Raw genomic sequence first — 24,039 nt, 5'->3', positions numbered from 1 at the left:
TGCAGTCAGCAAAAGGCCAAATGGATTCATGTATTACTAAGTCCAACAGCAAAATCAAGATCAGTATCCTCAGCCCCACAGGATGACACCAAGTCAGATGAGAACACCAAACTGTGGCCATTTTATAGCCAGCAACTATACCTCCCCCAAGGTGGTAAAGTCCTATGCTCAATTGAAACCAAGGAGGCAGATGAGAAACAGCTTTGTGACTGTTCCTCACAGGGCTGCTTTTCTCTCACTTTGTTCTTGGAGGACCTGCAGGGTGTCCGGCCAGAATATGGGTCAGCCTGTGATTAAGCCTAAGCTTTGCCTCCATGGTCTATGAGAAGAGCAAGTCATCAGGGCACCATGGTGAAGCTGTTCACCTACAACTCTGCCTTCCAATCTTTCATGTATCCAGCTATAAACTCTATTCAGAACCACAGGCCATCTGATCGGATACCCTAATCCATTGTACTTTGTCTTAAGCAACAATGGATTAAAAAGTGCCTGCAATGGTGATTCCCAGCAGGATGATCACACCTATTGTGGAGGATATACCGCAAGGTTCCCCATGCAGAGACAACTAAATATATCCCAACTACAAAGCTTCACCAGTGAGAGTGACAGGGCTTTCTCCCTTAAAAAGGAAGAAATAAATTGCTCTACTTTTTCTGACTCATTAACACAGGTACAGCAAGAAGTGCTCGCAATCACATCTATCTTGACTGGCCAGCAGGAAGTTCAGACCAATGCAACAGACTATCATCATTCAGGCTAGCATACTGACACTAGTCTGTTGTGCCTTCAGAGCAGAGATGCCACAGACAAATTTTAGACCATGTTTTATATTGTATTATTCCCTAAAATGGGAATTAAAGACAATAGAGAATACATGAAGTGGAAGCCACTTACCCTACCAGAATTCTGCCACGTAATTCATTTTGGAGCCCTCTGGATACCCACCTCAAGGAAACATCTACTAGATCAAGCTTGTCCACTCTGCAGCCCATGGGCAGCATGCAGCCCAAGATGGCTTTGAATGAGGCCCAACACAGATTTATAAACATTCTTAAAACATAGAGAATTTTTTTTGCAATTTTTTTTTTAAAGCTCATCATCTATTGTTAGTGTATTTTATGTGCGGCTCCAGACAATTCCTCTTCCGAAGTGGCCTAGGGAAGCCAAAAGATTGGACACACAGTGTACTAGAGGTGTGGTGATCTTAAATATCTGAAAAGCGCTGACAAGTACCCCCAAGTACACATGACACATCAGTGTGTGGCAGGCGGGTACAAACCATATTAAGACAATACTGTGTTGAGGTAAAAACTGTATTCGAAGTATAAGTATCGCTTCCTTTTTTTTTTTATTTTTTTTTTTTGAGACAAAGTATCGTTCTGTCACCAGGCTAGAGTGCAGTGGCGTGATCTTGGCTCATTGCAACCTCCAGCTCCTGGCTTTAAGCGATTCTCCTGCCTCGACCTCCCCAGTAGCTGAGATTACAGATAGCGCCACCACACCCAGCTAATTTTTGTATTTTTAGTAGAGATGGTGTTTCACCATGTTGGCTAGGAAGTATTGCTTCTTATAATAGGAGTAAGCCAATTTTCGGCCACTGGAGATAGACAAAAGGCCTTCAGTGGAACAGAAGAGTTCCTCTAAAGCATGCAGTTGAGGGTAGTTGTCCAGGTTCTTGGCATCTTAACGAAGAACTGAACAAACTACACAAGCAAGGCAGCCAAAGCAGAGATTTATTTTAAAGTAGAGTGCACTCCACAAGGTGGGAACAGATGCAGCAAGTGGCTCAAGACAGTCAGTTACAGAATTTTCTGCGTTTTAAATACTCTCTAGAGGTTTCCCATTGATTCACTTTATGTAAGTGAAGTAGTGGCCAGCCACTAGCCTGATTGGTTGTGGGAGGGGACCAATCAGAGGTACTTTCATTTTCTGACTGCCACTCAGCAACTTCCACGCAGAAAAAGGAGGGGCTGAAAAGGGAGTAGCCGGCAGGGAGCAGTGGCTCACGCCTGTAATTCCAGCACTTTGAGAAGCAGAGGCACGCTGATCACTTGAGGTCAGGAGTTCGAGACCAGCCTGGCCAACATGGTGAAACCTCGCCTCTACCATAAATACAAAAATTAGCGCGGCGTGGTAGCGGGTGCCCGTAATCCTAGCTACTTTGGAGGCTGAGGCAGAAGAATCGTAGGCGGGGGTTGCAGTGAGCCAAGATCACACCACTGCACTCCATCCTGGGCAACAGGGTGAGACTCCGTCTTAAAAACAAACAAAAGGCTGGCCACTGCACTCCAGCCTGGGCGACCGGCTAGACTCCGCGCGGTGGCTCAAGCCTGTAATCCCAGCACTTTGGGAGGCCGAGACGGGCGGATCACGAGGTCAGGAGATCGAGACCATCCTGGCTAACACGGTGAAACCCCGTCTCTACTAAAAAAAATACAAAAAAAAAAAAAAAAAACTAGCCGGGCGAGGTGGCGGGCGCCTGTAGTCCCAGCTACTGGGGAGGCTGAGGCAGGAGAATGGCGTGAACCTAGAAGGCGGAGCTTGCAGTGAGCTGAGATCCGGCCACTGCACTCCAGCCTGGGCGACAGAGCGAGACTCCGTCTCAAAAAAAAAAAAAAAAACAAACAAAAAAACAAAACGACAAAACTACAATAGATAAAACCATATAGTACTGACACAGGACAGGCATCAATCAATAGAATAGAACCTAGAACCCAGAGATAAACCTTCACTTATGGTCCCTAGTAAGGAATGAGAAGAATCCAGGATATCTTAAAAACTTACAACTTGACAATCCAAAGACAACACAAATTTAAGGCCAAAGGTTTTGAATAGATACTTCTCCAAAGAAATCAATATGCACATACAAAGATGCTTAACATCACTAATCATCAGGGAAATGCAAATCACAATCACAATGAGCGACCACTTCAGGCTCACTTTAATGGCTATAAAAGTTAACTATGGATGTAGACAAATGAGGACTCTAAAACACTGCTTTATAAAATGGTGCATGTCTATTCACAATAGCAAAGACCCAGAATCAACCTAAACGCCCATCAATGGTAAACTGGATAAAGAAAACAGTACACATACACTAGGGAATACTATTCAGTCATAAAAAAAGAATGAGATCATGTCCTTTGTAGGTGCTTGGAGCTGGAGGACATTATCCTTAGCAAACTAACACAGGAAACCAAATATTGCATGCTTTCACATAAGTGGGAGCTAAATGATGAGAACACATGGACATGTAGAGGGAACTAACACACTGAGACCTACAGGCGGGTGAAGGGGGAGGATTCAAAAAAAACAACCAATTGGGTACTAGGCTTAATACCTAGGTGATGAAATAATCTGTACAACAAACTCCCATGACACAATTTTACCTATATAATAAACCTACACACGTACCCCCAAACGTAAAGCAGAAGTTAAATAAAAAAATAAAAATAAAACAGTAAATCTACTTTGGATAACAGTCTGGCAGTTCCTCAAAATGTTAAACAGTTATCATAACCAAGGAATTTCACTCCTAGATATTTACCCAAAAGAACTGAAAACACACATCTACATAAATATACGAATGATCATAGCTGCACTATTCATAGTAGCCAAGAGTGAAAACATGTCAAAGGTCTGTTAACTGACGAAGAATAAGCAAAAGTGGTATATCCATACAATGGAATATTTGGCAATAAAAACGAATGAAGTAACATACATGTGTTAACATAAATGAGCCTTGAAAACATGCTGGGGGAAACCACATCACACTACATATTATGACTTTAGTTACGTGAAATGTTCAGAATACGCAAACTTACAGAAATAGATTAATGGTTACCTGGGGAAAGGTGCATTGGAGAAAATGGGGAGTTACCACTATTGAATATGGAGGTATTTTGGGGGCCAATAAAATGTTCTTAAATTGATAGTGGTGATGGGTACACAAATCTGAATATACTAAAAACCACTGAAACTGTACACTGTGTGTAAATGGGTGAATCAATGGCTTATAAATTTTATCTCTAACTATAGTTACAAAAGGTATGCTCTGAACAACTTGAAGCTGCTTGCATATGTATCTGGAGATGTCAGGGCTGCCCAGTGGAGAAATGGTCTGCCTGGGAACCAAGGCAGAGGACAGCAGAGCTCAAAGATACAGTGTCCCAAATCTTTAAAACTTTCCTTCAGATTTAGATCCTGGATCTATCAAAACCCAAAGGTTCTGATCCATGAACTTTTTTTTTTTTTTTTTTTTTTTTTTTTGAGACACAGTCTCGCTCTGTCGCCCAGGCTGGAGTGCAGTGGTGTGATCTCAGCTCACTGCAACCTCTCCCTCCTGGGTTCAAGTGATTCTCCTGTCTCAGCCTCCTGAGTAGCTGGGACTACAGGCACATGCCACCATACCCAGCTAATTTTGGGATTTCACCTTGTTAGCCAGGGGTGGTCTCAATTTCCTGACGTCATGATCCACCTGCCTTGGCCTCCCAAAGTGCTGGGATTACAGGCATGAGCCACTACGACTGGCCCATGAACTTTATTTTCTGAGACAGAGTCTCACTCTGTCACCCGAGCTAGGGTATAGTGGTGCGATCTTGGCTTACTGCAACCTCTGCCTCCCGGGTAGCTGGGATTACAGGCATGTGCCATCACACCAAGCTAATTTTTTGTACTTTTAGTAGAGACGGGGTTTCACCATGTTGGCCAGGCTGGTCTCCAACTCCTGACCTCAGGAGATCTGCCCACCTTGGCATCCCAAAGTGCTGGGATTACAGGTGTGAGCCACCACGCCCGGCCCTGCTCCATGAACTTTAAAAGTATGTCATCTAATGAATTCTCCTCTGGGGCTTGGAAAATAATAATCTCCTTATGGTTTCTGTTTCTTGAAACTTAACTGGACAATACAACTTCTTTTAATACACTTTGTCATTTTAATCACAAGACTTTATTTACAAATGAAACCTTGTAATTTGACACATCAAAAGAATCTAAGTTACTGTCATTAAATTTTTGCGATCATGAAAACCAGGAGCATAAAATGTATAGTTCCAATCTCACTTGAGATATTTACCTCAACAGCCTCCAACTTTGCTCTTCACGTACAAGTACACTTAAGGTATTAGGAATAGTATAAGTGTTGCATAGTTGCCACCCAACAAAGCATTTAGAATTCCTCAAGGTCCAAGATTCTTTCTTCATAACCTCCTTCCAAAGTGAATGTTAACTTGCGTATCTATAGCCAGGGTTAGTCGACTATTCTCCTGGACTTATCTCAAAATGAATACACTCCCTGTCTGTTTTACATAATAGAGTGTGCCTCTAATGGGGAAGGGAGGGAGGCCTGATTAGATTCTTGAAATTCACCTTCATAAATACCTTTTTTTTTTTAAAGACAAGAGTCTTGCTCTGTTGCCCAGGCCCACAGTGCAATGGGGTGACCTCAGGTCACTGCAACCTCTGCCTCCCAGGTTCAGCCACTCGAGTAGCTAGGATTACAGGCGTGTGCCACCACGCCTGACTCATTTTTGTATTATTAGTAGAGACAGGGTTTCGCCATGTTGGCCAACTTGAGTCCAGGGCTGGTCTTGAACTCCTGGCCTCAAGTGATCTGTCCGCTCCAGCCTCTTAAAGTGCTGGCATTGTAGACATGAGCCACCACACCTGGCCTACAAGTAAGTTTTAAGCAACATTAAATCAATTCCCTAAGCATTTGAGCTCCAACTATCTCCAAGACACTGATAATCTAGGAGGGAAGAGAGATTCCTGTACAATCACAGAGATAATGTAGAAGAACAAAGCTTTGGGGCAAGTTTGTCCTGCCTAGGAATTCAGTGGAGGCATTTTTTATTTCAAACAACACTGCAGGTAAATCCAGATGTGGACCAGTAGTGACGGATACTTTCTAACAAAACAGGACCTACAAAAAAGAGAATCTAAGAGGATCTACAGTGATGGGTTTAATCAACAAAAAGCTCATGAAGTTAGAGCTTAAATGAACCAGCTGAATTTCTGCTAAGACAGCATTACATGTCCCAGGCCACAAAATCTATTTCCTCTAACATGACAATAGCTAACATTTATTGGGCACTCACCATGTTTCAAGAGCTGTTTAACTGTGATATGCATGAAACTCCTGTAACTCTACCATAACAATCCTATGACATTAGTACTTTTCCCCATTTTATAGATGAGAAAACAGGCAGAGGTTTATTTTTCCAGGGTTGTACAGATACTGCTGAGTGCTACAGCTAAGATTTAAACCAAAGCAGTGTGGTTACAGGGACCATGATCTTTATCATTAGGTGAGACTTCCTAAGACATTTTGTGGTTACAGATGAAAGCCCTGGACATGCCCACTTTGGCTGTACAGGATGCATCCTTCAGAGTGGTGCTCTGTGCCACATTCCCCTATGTGCCACCAACAGTAATAAAATATAATAAAAACAATCACATAAGAAACACAGCACAGACAGAAGCAGACCTCTGCCCAGGTAACTTCCACTACAATTACCTTACCACAGACCTCTTTCTCATTTTGCTAAGATTAACAACTGATTTTTCAGTACTATGCCGACAACATTTCTTCTTCTCAAGCTTTGTTGTCAAATCCATTGAGTCCCACAGTTTAATTTTTAACCAATGTTGATTCACTGAGCTAGTAATTTTAATTCGGTAACAGGTAAATTACTCCATAGTTACATGTGAGTAACTGCCTGGTTAAATCAGGGTGGGTTTCTTAGAGGTGATAATACTTACCGTTAAGCACAACTTTAGTCTTTAATTATTGTGTATGTTCCCATTTCACTCCAAACACATCAGTCCCCCTCCATACAGTATTTACTTCTTTGGTCCTAGGGACAACAAGAAACGTTTTGTAATAAAAGAGGACATGCTAATGTGTTTACTAGATATGACACTGCTGTGCAAAACTGTTTTCTTTTAAGGCTGCACAGAAAACATGCTAACTTTACTGAATTCTTATTAAGTGTCCTAACTAACAGAAATAGAAACTAGGTCTGGCCTGAAAGCACCATTCACTTAAGTCAGAATCTATGTGCGCTCCTCTAGGTCGGCTATTGTAGTATCACTGCAAAACAGTAACACTTTATCTCTGCACTTGTCTTTATTGGATTAATGTTAAATAGAAAAAAATCCGACTGCAGAGGGGAAAAAAACCTAAAACCTTAACATACATGCACATTAACAATGAATGAAACATGATTAAAGCTAACACATTTAGCAGAAAAATACAATCTCCAAACAAGCTCTGCGGCCCGCCTACTGAGATGCACCGGCCCCCCACAAAACGAAAACGCGCCTCAAGCTCATACACATCCTTGTCTTAAGACGGTTATGCACTCGATGTACTACAAATTGTTTCCACGGAAATTATTCCCCGAAAGTTTGCTGCTAAACTCAGGACCCTAAGGACGTTTGCTTAGGGAATCCGTGTCCCTCGAGAACACCTAAGATGGGTATGCGTTTGTGCATTTAAAAATGCCTCAAGGAACTATTGCCGAGGAACAGAAAGCATCGCCGGCGCTTTGCGTTCGCGGACCACTTGGAGACAGATGCCAGTACAGCAATTCCGTTCCAGGAGGCTTCGACTTAAGAGGGCAGGGGAGGAGGAGAACCCTCGGGAAATAGGAAAACAAAGATTTTTTTTTTCCACTCCAGTGACAGCAAAGCCTTAAAAACATAAGCAGCTCTCATACCCACCCGCCTCACCAGCCGCGCCTCGCAGTTCAACAAAACGCGTCCTCGCCCTCGCCACTCGCGACCTCTATCGCGCAGCGCCAGGCAATGAGGGAAAACAGCCAGCGAGGCCCGCCCTCCGGTGCAAGGCTCGGCGTCCGCGGAGGCCCAGGGCCGTCCCCAGTACGGCGGGCAGAAGAGAGCGCGGCGGCGGAGCCCAGCTTCGGGCGGCGGACTGCGGGACGCGCGAGCCGGCGGGGCCCGAGGCCCGGGTTCCGGGGCCGCCCGCGACTGCGTTCTCGCCGCAGAACAAAAGCGCTCCGCGCCGCGCGCCGGCCCCGGCCGTGAGCGCCTCTGGCTCCCGGCCCCCGCCCCGCCCGCACCCCGGAAGGCGAAGGAGGGAACCTCGGGGTGCTCGCCTCACACTTACCGACAAGGGAAGAGGACCACCCCAGCAAGCAGGGGTAAAGCCGGCGGCCTCCCGGGCCCCAGAGTTTAAGTCAAGTGGGGTCCGCCTCCAGGGGCGGGTCGAGGAGCCAGGCCCAGGATCCAGGAACAGCTAGGCTCCGCCTCACGCCCGAGGCGGTGTCTACGAGGGCCGCGCCGCCGCGGTCCTAGTGCCACCCGAGAAGCCGCGGAACGGCCAGCGGATCGCACCAGGGCTTGCAGAGCGCTTTCATCTGCCCGACGCGGAAATCTCCCGCAGCGATCTTCTACCTTTAACCGGCATCCGCAGCACCCAGAGGGCATGTTAAAGAGAGATTGAGAACTGCCAGCAAAACTACTGACTCAGTAGGTTTGGGGTGGGGGCTGAAAATGTGCATTTCTAACAAGTTCCTGAGACCCACTGTTGTTGCTGGCCTCAGGACCAATTTTTTCTATAAAGCGCATGGGAGTCAGAGTGCACCCAAGAGACTGTTAACCCTTAAAAAAAAGAAAATCAACAGCTTAGAGGCAAATAAGTGTGAAAGACAGTGGATAATCTATTTGGGGCTTCTGAAAGTCCCTGAGGAAAGTTGACTTTGGAGACCAGATCATGAAGCACGACCTCTTAATTGCCAACCTTTTGTTATAGATTAACTCCCTTATTTTCTTGTTCCCAGCACAGACCAGATGGCATCTGAGATAAAATACGCCTTGAATAAGATAAATGACCCCTTGACTATTACATCCTTAATGTGGAATGTTAAATAGACCCTTCCCAAAAAGAAACACTGCCTAGAACCAATTAAATTGCTATACGTTAACCTTCTATGGAAAATGTTGACATCCTGTTAAGCTTCCCAGACCCTGCATGTATAAACGACCCTCAGACTTCTCGCTTTCGAAGCACTGACCCCCATCTTTTGGAGTCTGTGGCCTATCAGGTCGCCATCCTCAAAATTTGCACTCAAACCAATATTTAATCATATTGCTCGAATCTCATTATTAAGGTTTACATAAGCGTTTACTTAGTAATGAAGGTTGCAACCAGGATAGCAAATCAGAGATTGTGCCACTGGAGAGGAGCAAGGGAGCTTATGTTTATAGGAATTTATTTGTTACATAAATTGTCAGATTATTTCATTGGTGGATTAAACGAAGAAGTCTTTAATCATTAGTAGAAGGGTGCATTTGCGTCTGTCAGAAACAAAACAAAAAAAACTATATACAGAATATTTTGTGTGTGTGTGTGTGTGACAGAGTCTCGCTCTGTCGCTCAGGCTGGAGTGCAGTGGCACAGTCTCGGCTCACTGCAAGCTCCGCCTCCCGGGTTGACGCCATTCTCCTGCCTCAGCCTCCCCAGTAGCTGGGACTACAGTAGCCCACCACCACGGCCAGCTAAATTTTTGTATTTTAGTAGAGACGGGGTTTCACCATGTTAGCCAGGATGGTCTCATCCCTGACCTGGTGATCCGCCCGCCTCAGCCTTCCAAAGTGCTGGGATTACAGGCGTGAGCCACCGTGCCTGGCCAGAATATTCTTTTTTTTTTTTTTTGAGAGGGAGTTTCGCTCTGTCACCCAGGCTGGAGTGCAGTGGCCGGATCTCAGCTCACTGCAAGCTCCGCCTCCCGGGTTTATGCCATTCTCCTGCCTCAGCCTCCCCAGTAGCTGGGACAGGTGCCCGCCACCTCGCCCGGCTAGTTTTTTGGTATTTTTTTTAGTAGAGACGGGGTTTCACCGTATTAGCCAGGATAGTCTCGATCTCCTGACCTCGTGATCCGCCCGTCTCGGCCTCCCAAAGTGCTGGGATTACAGGCTTGAGCCACCGCGCCCGGCCCAGAATATTCTTAAAGATTGGGGGTGGCCAGGCGCCATGGCTCAGGCCTGTAATCCCAGCACTTTGTATCCCGTGCCTCCGTGTGAAGAGACCACCAAACAGGCTTTGTGTGAGCAACAAGGCTGTTTATTTCACCTGGATGCAGGCGGGCGGAGTTAGAAAACAGTCAGCAAAGGGTGGTGGGATTATCTTTAGTTCTTATACCTTTTGAGATAGGCGGTGAAGTTGGGAGCAATGCTTTGCGGGCAGCGGGTGGATCTCACAAAGTACATTCTCAAGGATGGGGAGAATTACAAAGAACCTTCTTAAGGGTGGGGAAGATTACAAAGTACTTTGATCAGTTAGGGTGGGGCAGAAACAAATCACAATGGTGGAATGTCATCAGTTAAGGCTATTTTCACTTCTTTTGTGGATCTTCAGTTGCTTCAGGCCATCTGGATGTATACTGCAGGTCACAGGGGATATGATGGCTTAGCTAGGTCTCAGAGGCCTGACAATTTGGGAGGCTGAAGCGGGTGAATCACTTGAAACCAGGAGTTTGAGACCAACCTGGCCAACATAGTGAAACCCTGTCTCTACTAAAAATACAAAAATTAGCCAGGTGTAGTGGTGGGCGCCTGTAATTCTCATCTACTCCGGAGGCTGAGGCGGGAGAATTGCTTAAACCTATGAAGCAGAGGTTGCAGTGGCCATGATGTTATGCCCAGACCGTTTGTTCCCCAAAGAAGACCACCAGAGTCCAGAGTCAAAGCCAAGCGGCAAGGATCTTTTACTGCAAGTTCGAACTTGGTCCCTCCATTCCACAGCATACAAGAGGGCCCCGAACAATGCGAGTGCTTGCCTTTTTATAGCCTGATGTAACCAGGATATGTAAAGTTACAGAGGAACAAGGGAATTCTTTTGGTTACAGCACTATAATTGGTTAACACTATACATTTAGCATTTTTTATTGATTCCCGCTGTGTCCTTATCGGAGATTTCCCAGGTGTTGTTTTTCTAAAGTTGAGAGACATATGGAGGAATGTGTTTGTGCTGGGCTCAGGGAGTTGGGAGATACATGGAGGAATGTGTTTGTGCTGGGCTCAGGGAGTTGGGAGATATATGGAGGAATGTGTTTGTGCTGGGCTCAGGGAGTTGGGAGATATATGGAGGAATGTGTTTGTGCTGGGCTCAGGGAGTTGGGAGATATATGGAGGAATGTGTTTGTGCTGGGCTCAGGGAGTTGGGAGATATATGGAGGAATGTGCCTGGTTTCTTTCAATTGCACTCCAGTGTGGGCCACAGAGAGAGTCTGTCTCATGAAACAAAACAAACAAACAAACAAACAAAAAAAGATTGGGGATTGGGCGTGATGGCTTATGCCTGTAATCCCAGCACTTTGGGGTGGATCACTTGAGTCCAGGAGTTTGAGACCAGCCTGGCCAACATGGTGAACCTCATCTCTACAAAAAATATACAAAAAACAAACAAAATTAGCCAGGAGTGGTGGCATGAGCCTGTAGTCTCAGCTACTTGGGAGGCTGAGATGGGGGAATCACTTGAACTTGGGAGGCAGAGGTTGCAATGAGTCAAGATTGAGCCATTAAACTCTAGCCTGGATGACAAAGTAAGAGCCTGTTGCAGAAAAACAATAATAATAATATTGAGACCAGCTTTCTTGGGTTGTGTGTTGAGAAAACGGTTGTGTTAGATATGAATTCTAAATTTCTGTTCAAAGAATCAATATGTCAGTATGTTCAGTTCTTTGCCTTCTACTTTTAAACTTCCTCGTAAAGCAACCTTTTTCGATCACCTGCTCCACCCTGACTCATTTCAGTCACCTGCTGCACCTTGACTCATTCTGATTACATGCCCCACCCTGACTCATTCCGATTTCCTGCACTGCCTTAACCATTTTTCTTGCCAAACCACTCACCCCATCACTCTCTTTAAATTAGCCCATCAGAATTAGTTTAGCTTGCGCAGTCTAGCCCTAGCCAACAGGGGAACGACAGAGCGGCAGGGGCCACGTGCGTCAGGAATAAGAACCCTTTCACCTCCCTTGCCCAGGTGTGCGCTCACCATTGCTCCATCTGTGAAGGCCCACCCTTCTATAGAAGTACATTGCCGCTGGGCACAGTGGCTCACGCCTGTAATCCCAGCACTTTGGGAGGCCGAGGCGGGCGGATCACGAGGTCAGGAGATCGAGACCATCCTGGCTAACACGGTGAAACTCCGTCTCTACTAAAAAATACAAAAAATTAGCTGGGCGTGGTGGCGGGTGCTTGTGGTCCCAGCTACTCAGGAGGCTGAGGTAGGAGAATGGAGTGAACTCGGGAGGCGGAGCTTGCAGTGAGCCGGGATTGCGCCACTGCACTCCAACCTGGATGACAGAGCAAGACTCCGTCTCAAAAAAGAAAAAAAAATGTACATTGCCTTGCTGAGAATTAAGAATATTTTATATTCGAGTGCTATTTCTTTTGCAGTGCCGAAGCTTTATTTATAATAGTTGTTTGTGAAGGAAATATTTTTCACAGTTCCTTTGTGGCCCTCAAAGTTTAGCAGCAGCTCAGCCTGGAGTCAGTAGCCTGAGATGGAGTCACTGATACCAAGCCTGGAAAATTGCTAAGCTGCATAAGGAGACTTTTTTTTCTCACGCTATTGCAGTAAGGACAACATTCATTAATGCAGAGGAATCTTTTCAAAGAAAAGGAAATAGACTTAGGGATTTTATAGGAGGAAGTAAACAAGGAAATCTTGTCTGAATGATTAAGGAATGAGAAAGGGCAGAGGTGGTTAGTTAGTGCTTGTGATATAAGAGGGCAGACTATTCCTTTGCCCTTGAGGTTTGTTGATTTGGGTTTTTAATTTTTGTAGTCTTCAATATCTGCGGTATCCACCACCATCACCACCTCCTCTATATGGATCTCCATAATCTTTTCCACCATAATCTCCTCTTCCGCCATCATCTCCTCTGCCTTGGAAACCTCCTCTACCACTTCCACCCCACCTCCTCCTCACTACCCTTCTCCCTCTCCCCCACCATTTCCCCATCCTCCTCCACCCCAGCCACCTCTTCCACTTTCACCCCCACAGCCTCTTCTACTACCACCTCCACCTCCACCACCACCACCACCCCAACCACCCGCCACTACCTTGTATCTTTTGTCAAGGGGGCATTTCAGAGGGTGGTGGTTCAATTCCACCTTCTTGCTGTGTCGCCCAGACTGGAGTGCAGTGGTAAAATCTCAACTTATTGCAACATCCACCTCCCAGGTTAAGCAGTTCTCTGCCTCAGCCTCCCAAGTAGCTGGGATTACAGGCACCTGCCACCAGGCCCAGCTAATTTTTTTGTATTTTTAGTAGAGATGGGATTTCACCATCTTGGCCAGGCTTGTCTTGAACTGCTGACCTTGTGATCCGCCTGACTTGGCCCATCTTGGCCTCCCAAAGTGCTGGGGTTACAGGTGTGAGCCACCGCAACCGGCCAAGGCTTGTTAACTCTTAAACTTATAAAATATGTTTTAGAACATGTTTTAATGACATCTTTAATATATCTATAGTAAAAATTATGTTGGTTTGCAAAAAAAACGCCTAAGTTGTAAATGAGGTCATTAGTTCTTTTTCTTTTCTTGATTGCTCACTATAATCTGTTTCCCCTTATTCTTTTTTTTTTTGAGATGGAGCCTCACTCTTTCATCCAGGCTGGAATGCAGTGGCATGATCTTGGCTCACTCCAACCTCCGCCTCCCAGCTTCAAGCGATTGTCCTGCCTCAGCCTCCCAAGTAGCAGGGATTACAGGACTGCAGCACTACACCTGGCTAATTTTTGCATTTTTAGTAGAGATGGGGTTTCACCATGTTGTTCAGGCAGGTTTAGAATTCCTGACCTCAAGTGATCCGCTTGCCTCAGCCTCCCAAAGTTCTGGGATTACAGGTGTGAGCCACTGTGCCAGGCCTCCCCTTCTTTGTTTGTTTCCCCTTCCTGTTAGTAAAAGTTAGTTGGGTACAAAGTCACTTTGTATGTAGTCTCATGGAATGTAAGTAGAGATTACATTCCCCTAAGTCTCTCTTGCAGCTAGATGTTTTCAAGTTTCAGTTCTCACAGACATATAAAAAGAAATGTTATATGCAACTTCTGTCTAAAGGAATGGCTTACTGTGAAACTTCTTACATTTACTTGGATTGGAATGTGGAAATGGCAGTAACTTAATTTCAACCGTGCAAAAAAAAAAAAAAGATAACTCCTGAAGGCTGGAACTTGTCTCTGTTTTTTTGACCATAAGCCTCTTTGGTAGTTTGGTAGAGCCCATGGACACCTTCTTAGAATAATCTTTTTTTTTTTTTTTTTTTTTTTTTTGAGAAGGAGTCTTGCTCTGTCGCCCAGGCTGGAGTGCAGTGGCACAATCTCAGCTCACTACAACCCCTGCCTCCCAGGTTCAAGCAATTCTCGTGCCTCAGCCTCCCCGAGTAGCTGGGATTACAGGCATGGGCCACCGTGCCTGGCTCGTTAGAGGCAGGGTTTCACCATGTTGGCCAGGCTGGTCAGAAACTCCTGACCTCAAGTGATCTGCCTGTCTTGGTCTCCTAAAGTGCTAGGATTATAGGCGTGAGCCACCATCCCGACCAGAATAATCTTTTGAATGCATAAAATAAAATATGTGAGATTACAAAGGAAATTAATTCAAAATGAAAGTTATCAAATATTTTTTAAAAATCAAATGTGTAAGCTGTGGTAAGGCTCTGTTTCCCCACCCAAATCTCATCTTGAATTATAATCCCTATAATCCCCATTTATCAAGAGAGAGACCAGGTGGAGGGAATTGGATTATGGGAGTGGTTCCCCCATGCTGTTCTCGTGATATTGAGTGAGTTATCTTGAGATTTGATGGTTTTATAAGGCACTCTTCCCCCCTTGCTCAGCATGTCTTCCTGCCACCTTGTGAAGAAGGTGCCTTGCTTCCCCTTCTTCTGCTGTGATTGTAAGTTTCCTGAGGCCTCCCCAGCCATGTGGAACTGTGAGTCAATTAAATCTCTTCTCTTTATAAATTACCCAGTCTCGGGCAGTTCTTTATAGCAGTGTGAAAACAGACTAATACAGTATTTATACATTTCTTTAAAGGGGAGAAGGCATGTGGGAAGGAGGGGGTAGGGTGGTGAGGCAAATGGTTATACTTTTGTGGGACTATTAATTAATTAGAGCTCCGTAAATCTACATTTTATACAAGATAAGGTGAATATTCAGAGAAAAAGGGAGTAGAGGAAGAATCAATTATGCAAACGTCTCAGGGTAGGTGGAGGAATGATTTGTTCTGCACCTGGGAAGATAAGCTTGTAATTGACATCATCAGTGTGACTCTAGCAAACTTTAGTTTTAGGAGCTAGACTTAGATGGTACACCTAAAGTTACAATGGACATGTTCTTATTTTATGGGAGGATGTACATGTTGAAAGATTTTGAGGCCAGCGAAGAGTTTACTTGGGAAAAATTTATGAGGGCCATCATCTGGAGATGTATGAGGCCTTCTGCCTTTCTGTGAGGGTCTGGGTAATGTGTGATGCTTTGACACCAGGTCGTAAAGTAATAGCTCTCTATTTGGGAAAAGGATAGCAGTGCTGCATGACCCAGTCTCTAGGCATAACTTTCCCTTTGCATAACAAGTTTGGGGGTCCTAAGATGTTTTTATTTCTCCTTTACAAGTCACAGGGACTGCTCAGCTGAATGAGCCCTGCTTCCAACCGTCTCTCAAGTTTGAATCATCACCTCAGCCTTGTTTGTTTGTTTGTTTGTTTTTAATTCAGGTGAGGTCTCACTCTGTTGCCAGGCTGGAGTGCAGTGGTAAAATTACGGCTCACTGCAGCCTCAATCTCCCAGGCCCAAGAGATCCTCCCACCTCACCCTCCAGGGTAGCTGGGACCACAGGTGTGTGCTAGCACGCCTGGCTAATTTTTGTATTTTTTTGTAGAGATATGGTTTTACCATGTTACCCAGATTGGTCTTGAACTCCTGGGCTGAAGTGATCCACCCACCTCAGCCTCTAGAAGTGCTGTGATTACAGGTGTGAGCTACTGTGCCTCGCCCACTTAAGCCATTTTTTTTTTTTTTTTTTTTTTTTTTTTTTGAGACAGAGTCTCACTCTGTTGCCCAGGCTGGAGTGCACTGGCACAGTCTCAGCTCACTGGAGCCTCCGCCTCCGCCTCCGCCTCCTGGGTTCAAGCTGTTCTCCTGCCTCAGTCTCCTGAGTAGCTGGGACTACAGGTCTGGGCAACCACGCCTGGCTAATTTTTGCATTTTTAGTAGAGACAGGGTCTCACCATATTGGTCAGGCTGGTCTCGAACTCCTGGCCTCAGGTGATCTGCCCTCCCAAAGTGCTGGGATTACAGGTGTGGGCCACCATGCCCAGCCCCACTTAAGCCTTTGTTATCTTTGTTGTCCTTGATATAAACCTCTGGATGTGATTTGTTTTTACTACTCAAGGTTCTCACAGATGACCTGGGCTCATAGTTCCAAGAGATTTTTGGGGCCTGTATATTTATTTCTTCTTTGTTCTTTTTATTTCAATATGAGCTCAATATCGTGGGGCAAATAGAATTAAACAGTGGATGCTGTGGCAGAATCTTACTAAGGACATTCTAGAACTTTAGTGGCTGTTCTGGTGAACTTTGGATGTGAATAAGCTAATCCATTTTTGGCACCTTACAATCACTGGTTAAAAGTTTCCAGATATTCAATAGTTAGTGTTTTTAAATGACCAGGAAGAGCCCTCCCAAAGGAAAATTCTAAAATAGCTTCTATTAAGGACTTATTAGAAAAGGCCAATAAAAATGTAGAGAACCTAAAAGCCAACCTTGAAATCTCTTCTCTGTCTCTTGCCTAACCCGGGATTAACTTACATCCTAGACCCCTGGCCCTCAACTTCCTCCTGCCTTTCTATTGGGGGAACCTGCCTCCAATATTTCAATGTAGGTTCTTTCTATTTTCCATAAGTGTCGTCTGGCTGAGAAATAAAGAGAGACAGTACAAAGAGAGGAATTTTATAGCTGGGCCACCGGGGTGACATCACTTATTGGTAGGACTGTGATGGCTGCCTGAGTCTCAGACCAGCACGTTTTTATTAAGGGTTTCAAAAGGGGAGGGGGTGTAAGAACAGAGAGTAGGTACAAAGATCACATGCTTCAAAGAGTGAAAAGCAGAACCACTGATAAGAGTCTAACAAAGATCACATGCTTCTGAGGGAACAGGGCAAAGGGCAAAAGCAGAACCACTGATTAGGGTCCAACAAAGATCGCAGGGCAAAGGGCAAAAGCAGAACCACTGATAAGGGTCTATGTTCAGCGGTGTATGTATTGTCTTGATAAACATCTTTTTTTTTTTTTCTAGTTGTCAAATGATCCTTTATTGAAATATTTTCCTTTGTGCTTAACTGGCTGGGCATTCCACAGCACCACTGTTGATGTCATCTGTCATGTCATGAGGGTGGCGGCCATCAACATTACAGCCCACAGACTGGGCAGTCCCCAGGATCTCTTTAATGGTTCCAGGAGTTCTCTGGCTAAGGATAGGTGCTGCATCTGTTGAGCAATGTTGATGATCTCATCTAAAGTGATATTCCCACTGTGTTTAATGTTTTTCTGTTTCTTTCTGTCTCTTGGTGATTCCTTGAGGGCTTTGATGGTCAGGGCAGAGGCAGAAGGCACCACCTCAATCTGGGCCTGTCTGTTCTGAAGGCTCAGTTTCACTGTAATCCTCAGGACCTTCCGATCACCTGTTGCCTTGGCAATGTCATCACCAGCCTTTTTTGGAGAGAGACCCAGGGGGCCGATCTTGGGGGCCAGCATAGAAGTGGCACCGACTTCACCTCCAGTGCACCTCAGGTATCCTTTGATCTCATTGGGGTTGAACTTCGGCAGCATGGTAGAGGCAGCTGGTGTCGGATGAACCCGGATTTGGGATGACCGAAGAAAGTTGCACCTTGGCCTCCTCCGAGCCGAAAGCCAAGAGCGATAAACAAAACAACAGAAAACAGGGTTCGAGAGTAGAGAACCAATCTAACCACAAATTTACCAGGGCTGAGTTTTCCCAACCCTAGTAAACCTGAGGGTTCTACAGGAGACCAGGGCTTATCTCAGTCCTTATCTCAACTGTATAAGACAGACATTCCCAGAGCGGCTGTTCATAGACCTCCCCCCAGGGACACATTCTTTTCCCAGGGTATTAATATTAATATTCCTTGCTAGGAAAAGAATTTAGCAGTATATTTCCTACTTGCACGTCTGTTTTTAGGCCCTCTGCAAGAAGAAAAATATTTTTGCCCGACCCCATAGGCAGTCAGACCTTATGGTTGTCTTCCCTTGTTCCATAAAAATCGCTATTATTCTGTTGTTTTTTAAGGTGCACTGATTTCATATTGTTCAAACACACATGTTTTACTATCAATTTGTACAGCTAACACAATTATCACAGTGGTCCTGAGGTGATGTACATTCGCAGCTTACAAAGATAACAGGATTAAGAGATTAAAGTAAAGACAGGCATAAGAAATTATAAAAGTATTACTTGAGAACTGATAAATGTCCATATTAAGATGAAATATTCATAATTTATGTTCCTCTGCCGCGGCTTCAGCAGGTCCCTCCGTTCAGGGTCCTTTACTTCCCGTAACACCTTTCTTCTACTCATTCCCTTCCTGCTGTGTCTTCCTTAGGTCCTCTTCGCTTTCCTTCATTGCTTCTTCCTAAACACCCCCCTTTCAATGGACAATATCCCTTTGTGATGCTTTACACCTAAGTGATGATGATGACCAACTTAGCTAACTTTATTGTTTTAAACCTTAGTCAAGTTCAGGTTTGCATAATCTAGTTAAGAAACTTTTAAATCCTCCTACATAAAGAGGAAAATTCGTTGAAGAATTTAGGATTATTTTAAGAATTTATAGGATGGAGGCCAGGTGCGGTGGCTCACGCCTGTAATCCCAGTACTTTGAGAGGCCAAGATGGGCAGATCATGAGGTCGGGAGTTCAAGACTAGCCTGGCCAATATGGTGAAACCCCATCTCTATTAAAAATACAAAAATTGGCCGGGCGCGGTGGCTCAAGCCTGTAATCCCAGCACTTTGGGAGGCCGAGACGGGCAGATCACGAGGTCAGGAGATTGAGACCATCCTGGCTAACACAATGAAACCCCATCTCTACTAAAAAAAAAAATACAAAAAAACTAGCCGGGCGAGGTGGCGGGCGCCTGTAGTCCCAGCTTTTCGGGAGGCTGAGGCAGGAGAATGGCGTAAACCTGGGAGGCGGAGCTTGCAGTAAGCTGAGATCCGGCCACTGCACTCCAGTCTGGGCGACAGAGCAAGACTCCGTCTCCAAAAAAAAAAAAAAAATACAAAAATTAGCCGGGTGCGGTGGCATGCGCCTGTAGTCTCAGCTACTCAGGAGGCTGAGGCAGAAGAATCACTCGAACCCGGGAGGCGGAGGTTACAGTGAGCCAAGATCATGCCACTGCACTCCAGCCTGGGCAACAGAGCAAGACTACATCTCAAAAAAAGAAAAAAGAATTTATAGGATGGATACTGTAATCTCTATCCATGAATTCATCTCCTTACAGAATTCAGAGATGATGAAACTCTTATATAATTAATGGATCTTCTCTTATGCTCTCCAGATAGAAGATCTTGAAGAATTTTTATTTTTTATAAATATATTTTAAGAGACAGGATTATGCCATGTTGCCCAGTCTGGTCTCAAACTCCTGGGCTCAAGCTGTCCTGCCTCATTCACCCAAAGTGCAGGGATTACAGGTGTGAGCCACTGTGCCCAACCAAATCTTGAAGAATTAGTTAGGGATATAACTTCTCAAAGGATAAATCCAGTTTTATTTTGTTTTTGAGATGGAGTCTCACTCTGTCGCCCAGGCTGGAGTGCAGTGGCACAATTTCAGCTCACTGCAATCTCCGTGTCCCAGGCTTGAGTGATTCTCCTGCCTCAGCCTCCCGAGTAGCTGAGATTACAGTCACCTGTGGCCGCGCCTGACTAAATTTTTGTATTTTTAGTAGAGATGGGGTTTCACCATCTTGGCCAGGCTGGTCTTGAACTCCTGACCTCCTGATCTACCTGCCTCAGCCTCCCAAAGTGCTGGGATTACAGGTGTGAGCCACTATGCCTGGCGATAAATCCAGTTTTATTAGACTAAAGTGAATTATCTTGATCATGACATCATCATGCAAAAGAGAAAGTCTCTTTACCTTCAGAGAAAGGAAGTTGTTTATGATTTTACCTGGCCAATTACCAGAATATAATTTAGAGAATTTCTTGGACTCATGATATTGTAGACACTGGATTCTGAATTTGTCTATACTGGCTCCCACTTTATATAATCAAAACTAGTCGACACACCTGAGTTCTTGTCCCAAATAAACTCACTACCCTTAAATTCCCTAATTGTTATAAACTCTACTTTCTGTTTGTGTATAAAAAATCAGGAGAAGTTTTAGAGGTGTTAACAGTATGATGGACATCAAACATCCATTTCTTCTTATATCTTCTCATTTGGCCCTGTAGCAGATGCCTACCTTCTTTGGGTACTTGCAGCTGCAAAGTTAACTAAAGCCACTGAAGACTTAATCTTAGTAGCTTCACTTAACCTCATGGTCAAGCCATTCAGATCTTATTGTTCTTTTATTTTTTAGAGATGGAGCCTTGCTATGTTGCCTAGGCTGGTCTTGAGCTCCTGGGCTCAGCAAACCTTCCATCTCAGGCTCCTGCATAGCTGGGACTACAGGCAAAAGCCACTGTGCCCTGCTCAGCCCTCATTCTTGAATGAAAACACCACTTTTCTGCCTCTAGATTTGAGGCAGAAAAATATGGTCTGGAGGCAGGGAACCTAAGGCCAATTGCTGACTGGATATCAGAGGCCACTCCCTTTTCAACCCCTCCTTTTTCTGAATGGCAGTTGAAAAATGAACATACAGCCAGGTGCAGTGTCTCACACCTGTAATCCCAACACTTTGGGAGGCTGAAGTGAGTGGATCACCTGAGGTCGAGAGTTCGAGATCAGCCTGACCAACATGGAGAAACCCCGTCTCTACTAAAAATACAAAATTAGCCGGGCGTGGTGGTGCATTCCTGTAATCCCAGCTACTCAGGAGGCTGAGGCAGGAGAATCACTTGAACCTGGGAGGTGGACGTTGTGGTGAGCCGAGATTTTGCCATTGCACTCCAGCCTGGGCATCAAGAGCGAAACTCCCTCTCAAAAAATAGGAAAAATGAAGGCACTTCTGATTGGACCTCTCTCACATCCAATCAGACTGATTGTTGGCACTACTTCATTTGCATGGAACCAATGGGAAACCTCTGGAGAGTATTTAAACCCCAGAAAATTCTGTACCTCGGTACCACTTGCTGGAGATCGCTCCAACCCTGGGGAGTGTACTTTCATTTAAACTAAATCTCTTGCTTTCGCTGTCTTGCTTTGTGTGTTTGTCCAATTCTTTGTTTAAAATGCCAAGAACCAGGACAACTACCCTCAACTGGTAACACATTTTGGTGAGCCAGCCAGGAGGTAAGCCCAAAGTTTGGGATTTATTTTTCTCTTTTTCCTCTTTCTCTTTCTCTCTTCCTTTCCAATTTGGGATCCTTGGTGGACAGTACCTAAGCATGGAGGCAACAGCATGTTTCTGGCCAGGGCCACTCTCCGTGTTTCAGGTGACTTAAACCTTCTTTCCTTATGCTGAATTCTTTCCTTCCCTACTCAACTGGCTAAGGATAAGTCAGAGGGCTTGGACATGTTGTAGATGGTCTGTGTGAGTTATGGGGGTGGATTCATAAGAGGGGATTTATATACAATTTAATCTTGCCTAAATGTAGAGAATTAAAGAATTATTTTAAGTGGGATAGGAAAAAAATCCAAAGGTTGAACTACAAATTAATTATAGAAGTAGGCCGGGTGCGGTGGCTCAAGCCTGTAATCCCAGCACTTTGGGAGGCCGAGACGGGTGGATCACGAGGTCAGGAGATCGAGACCATCCTGGCTAACACGGTGAAACCCCGTCTCTACTAAAAAAAATACAAAAAAAACTAGCCGGGCGAGGTGGCGGGTGCCTGTAGTCCCAGCTACTCGGGAGGCTGAGGCAGGAGAATGGCGTAAACCCGGGAGGCGGAGCTTGTAGTAAGCTGAGATCCGGCCACTGCACCCCAGCCTGGGTGACAGAGTGAGACTCTGTCTCAAAAAAAAAAAAAAAAAAAAAAAAAGTCAAGGCCTTCATCCAAGGACAAGAGGGAAAGCTCATGTTGGGCCATCAGTAGTAGAGAGAACCATTCCAAAGTGGTACTAGCACCCATGTGAGTTTAGTGATGTCTGACAGACTAAGATGGGGCCCTTAAGGGGTACGCCCCCTGGGAACCCCAGTCAGGGGCCAGAATTTTTCAGTGGGATGCTCCAGCTAAAATTTGGGTTACCTAATGAGCCCTTGACTTTTCAAAGTTCTCTTCTCTTTTCCAGACCACTTTGGGCAATTCTCCATTGATTCCACTTGATTCCCCACTTGGCTGCATCCTCTAGCATTGAAATCAATTTGACCCTGACAATCTAAAGAGAAAACATATAATTTTTGTTTCTGCAATACTCTTTGCTCCCATTATGAGCTGCCCAGCCTAGAACAATGGGTGGTCAATAGTAACCTTAATTATGACACCATCCTGCAATTAGACCTATTTTTTAAAAGGCAGGGCAAATGGTCAGAAATCCCATATGTATAGGACTTCATGGCCCTATACCAAAACCTAATAATTCCCCCAAAGGAAAGTCCAAAGGCAGAACTAGATATTGTAGATGACCCCCTTTTACAAGGGCCAACTGTCTCAGAGTGGACAGCACCTGCCCCCATATAGCCCCTTGCCAAGTGTTCCTGAGGCTAAAACCCAAACACTGGGGACCCTACTGGGTTCCCCTCAAACTCAGAGGGGAACAGCACATTCAACTCTCCCTCCAGCCCTGCTACCCCTTAGGAAGTAGCAGGAGCTGAGGGGCCAGTCCTAGTGCAGGTCCCCTTCTCTATAACTAATATACAATAATGTAAGGGAAAGCGAGGAAGCTATTCTGAGAATTCCAGGAAATTTGTAGATGGGCTCCAGACTTTGACCTTGCCTTTGATCTCTCATGGAAGGATATTCAATTCATTCTAGCAAGCTGTTACATCCCCTTTGAAAAGGAATGCATCCTTGAGGCTGCCCTCCAGGAAGCAAATGATTTATTTGCCCGAAACTCTCAGGGAAATCACCCAGGACCAGACACAGTCCCTACTACTGATCCTAACTGGGACTATAACACACCCACGGGAGTGAACAACTGGGCTAAATTTCTTTAGGCTCTTCTTGGAGGAATGAGAAAGGGAATAACTAAAGCAGTAAATTATGATAAAGTAAGGGAGGTTACACAGGGAAAGGAGGAAAATTCAGCCATGTTTCATGGCAGGCTGGAGGAAACTTTTAACAAATATACTAATCTGGACCCTTCCTTCCCAAAGGCAAAATATGAATGGCACAACATTTCATTAGCCAATCTGCCCCAGCTATTAGACATAAGCTCCAAAAACTACAGATGGGGCCACAAACTAGTCAAAATCAGCTTCTTGATATCACCTTTATGGTGTATAACAGTCGTGACCTGGAGGAAGGAAGAAGGGAGCAAAATAAAACGGCAAGCAGGCCAGGCGCATTGGATCATGCCTGTAACCCCAGCACTTTGGGATTCCGAGGAGGGCGGATCACCTGAGGTTGGGAGTTTGAGACCAGCCTGACCAATATGGAGTAACCCTGTTTCTGAAAATACAAAATTAGCTGAGCCTGGTGGCACACGCCTGTAATCCCAGCCACTCAGGAGGCTGAAGCAGGAGAATTGCTTGAACCCGGGAGGCAGAGGTTGTGGTGAGCCAAGATTGTGCCATTGTACTCCAGCCTGGGCAAGAAAAGTGAAAACTGTTTCAAAAAAAAAAAAAAAAAAAAGAAAGAAAGAAAAATAGCAAGCCAAAATTATGGCAGCCATCATTGGCAATGCCCTGAATGCCCAAAGAGTGTCCAAAGGAAACCAGAAGGGCCATAAGGATAA

At 45.0% G+C, this 24,039-nt stretch overlaps 1 protein-coding gene, 1 long non-coding RNA gene and 1 pseudogene across 5 annotated transcripts in view; 1 reads left to right on the top strand and 2 right to left on the bottom strand.

Moving 5' to 3' along the window:
- The window catches only part of RESF1 (retroelement silencing factor 1), a 33,897-nt gene extending 25,648 nt beyond the window's left edge, over positions 1-8,249 (bottom strand). The window contains exons 1-2 of one of the 4 annotated variants that reach the window (XR_007717929.1): positions 8,129-8,195; positions 6,760-6,854 (exon numbers count right to left, since the gene is read on the bottom strand). The gene's annotated coding sequence lies outside the window, so the exon portion shown is untranslated. Of the gene's footprint in view, positions 1-6,759; positions 6,855-8,128 lie in introns of all 4 variants that reach the window. The other 3 variants (XM_050750271.1, XM_050750272.1, XM_050750274.1) reach the window with 3 other exon arrangements.
- LOC126931813 (uncharacterized) lies at positions 8,243-14,056 on the top strand. Its single transcript, XR_007717932.1, has 2 exons — positions 8,243-8,490; positions 13,618-14,056. It is a non-coding gene; the product is annotated as an uncharacterized LOC126931813 (long non-coding RNA).
- Positions 14,057-17,267: 3,211 nt separating this feature from the next.
- Positions 17,268-17,867, bottom strand: LOC126931811 (60S ribosomal protein L12-like; annotated as a pseudogene).
- Between the last annotated feature and the right edge of the window lie 6,172 nt (positions 17,868-24,039).

Source organism: Macaca thibetana, chromosome 11 (assembly GCF_024542745.1).
Source record: "Macaca thibetana thibetana isolate TM-01 chromosome 11, ASM2454274v1, whole genome shotgun sequence".
Classification (NCBI taxonomy): domain Eukaryota; kingdom Metazoa; phylum Chordata; class Mammalia; order Primates; family Cercopithecidae; genus Macaca; species Macaca thibetana.
Note: the sequence above shows the minus strand (reverse complement) of the source record. Positions and strands in the feature narration are given on the sequence as shown.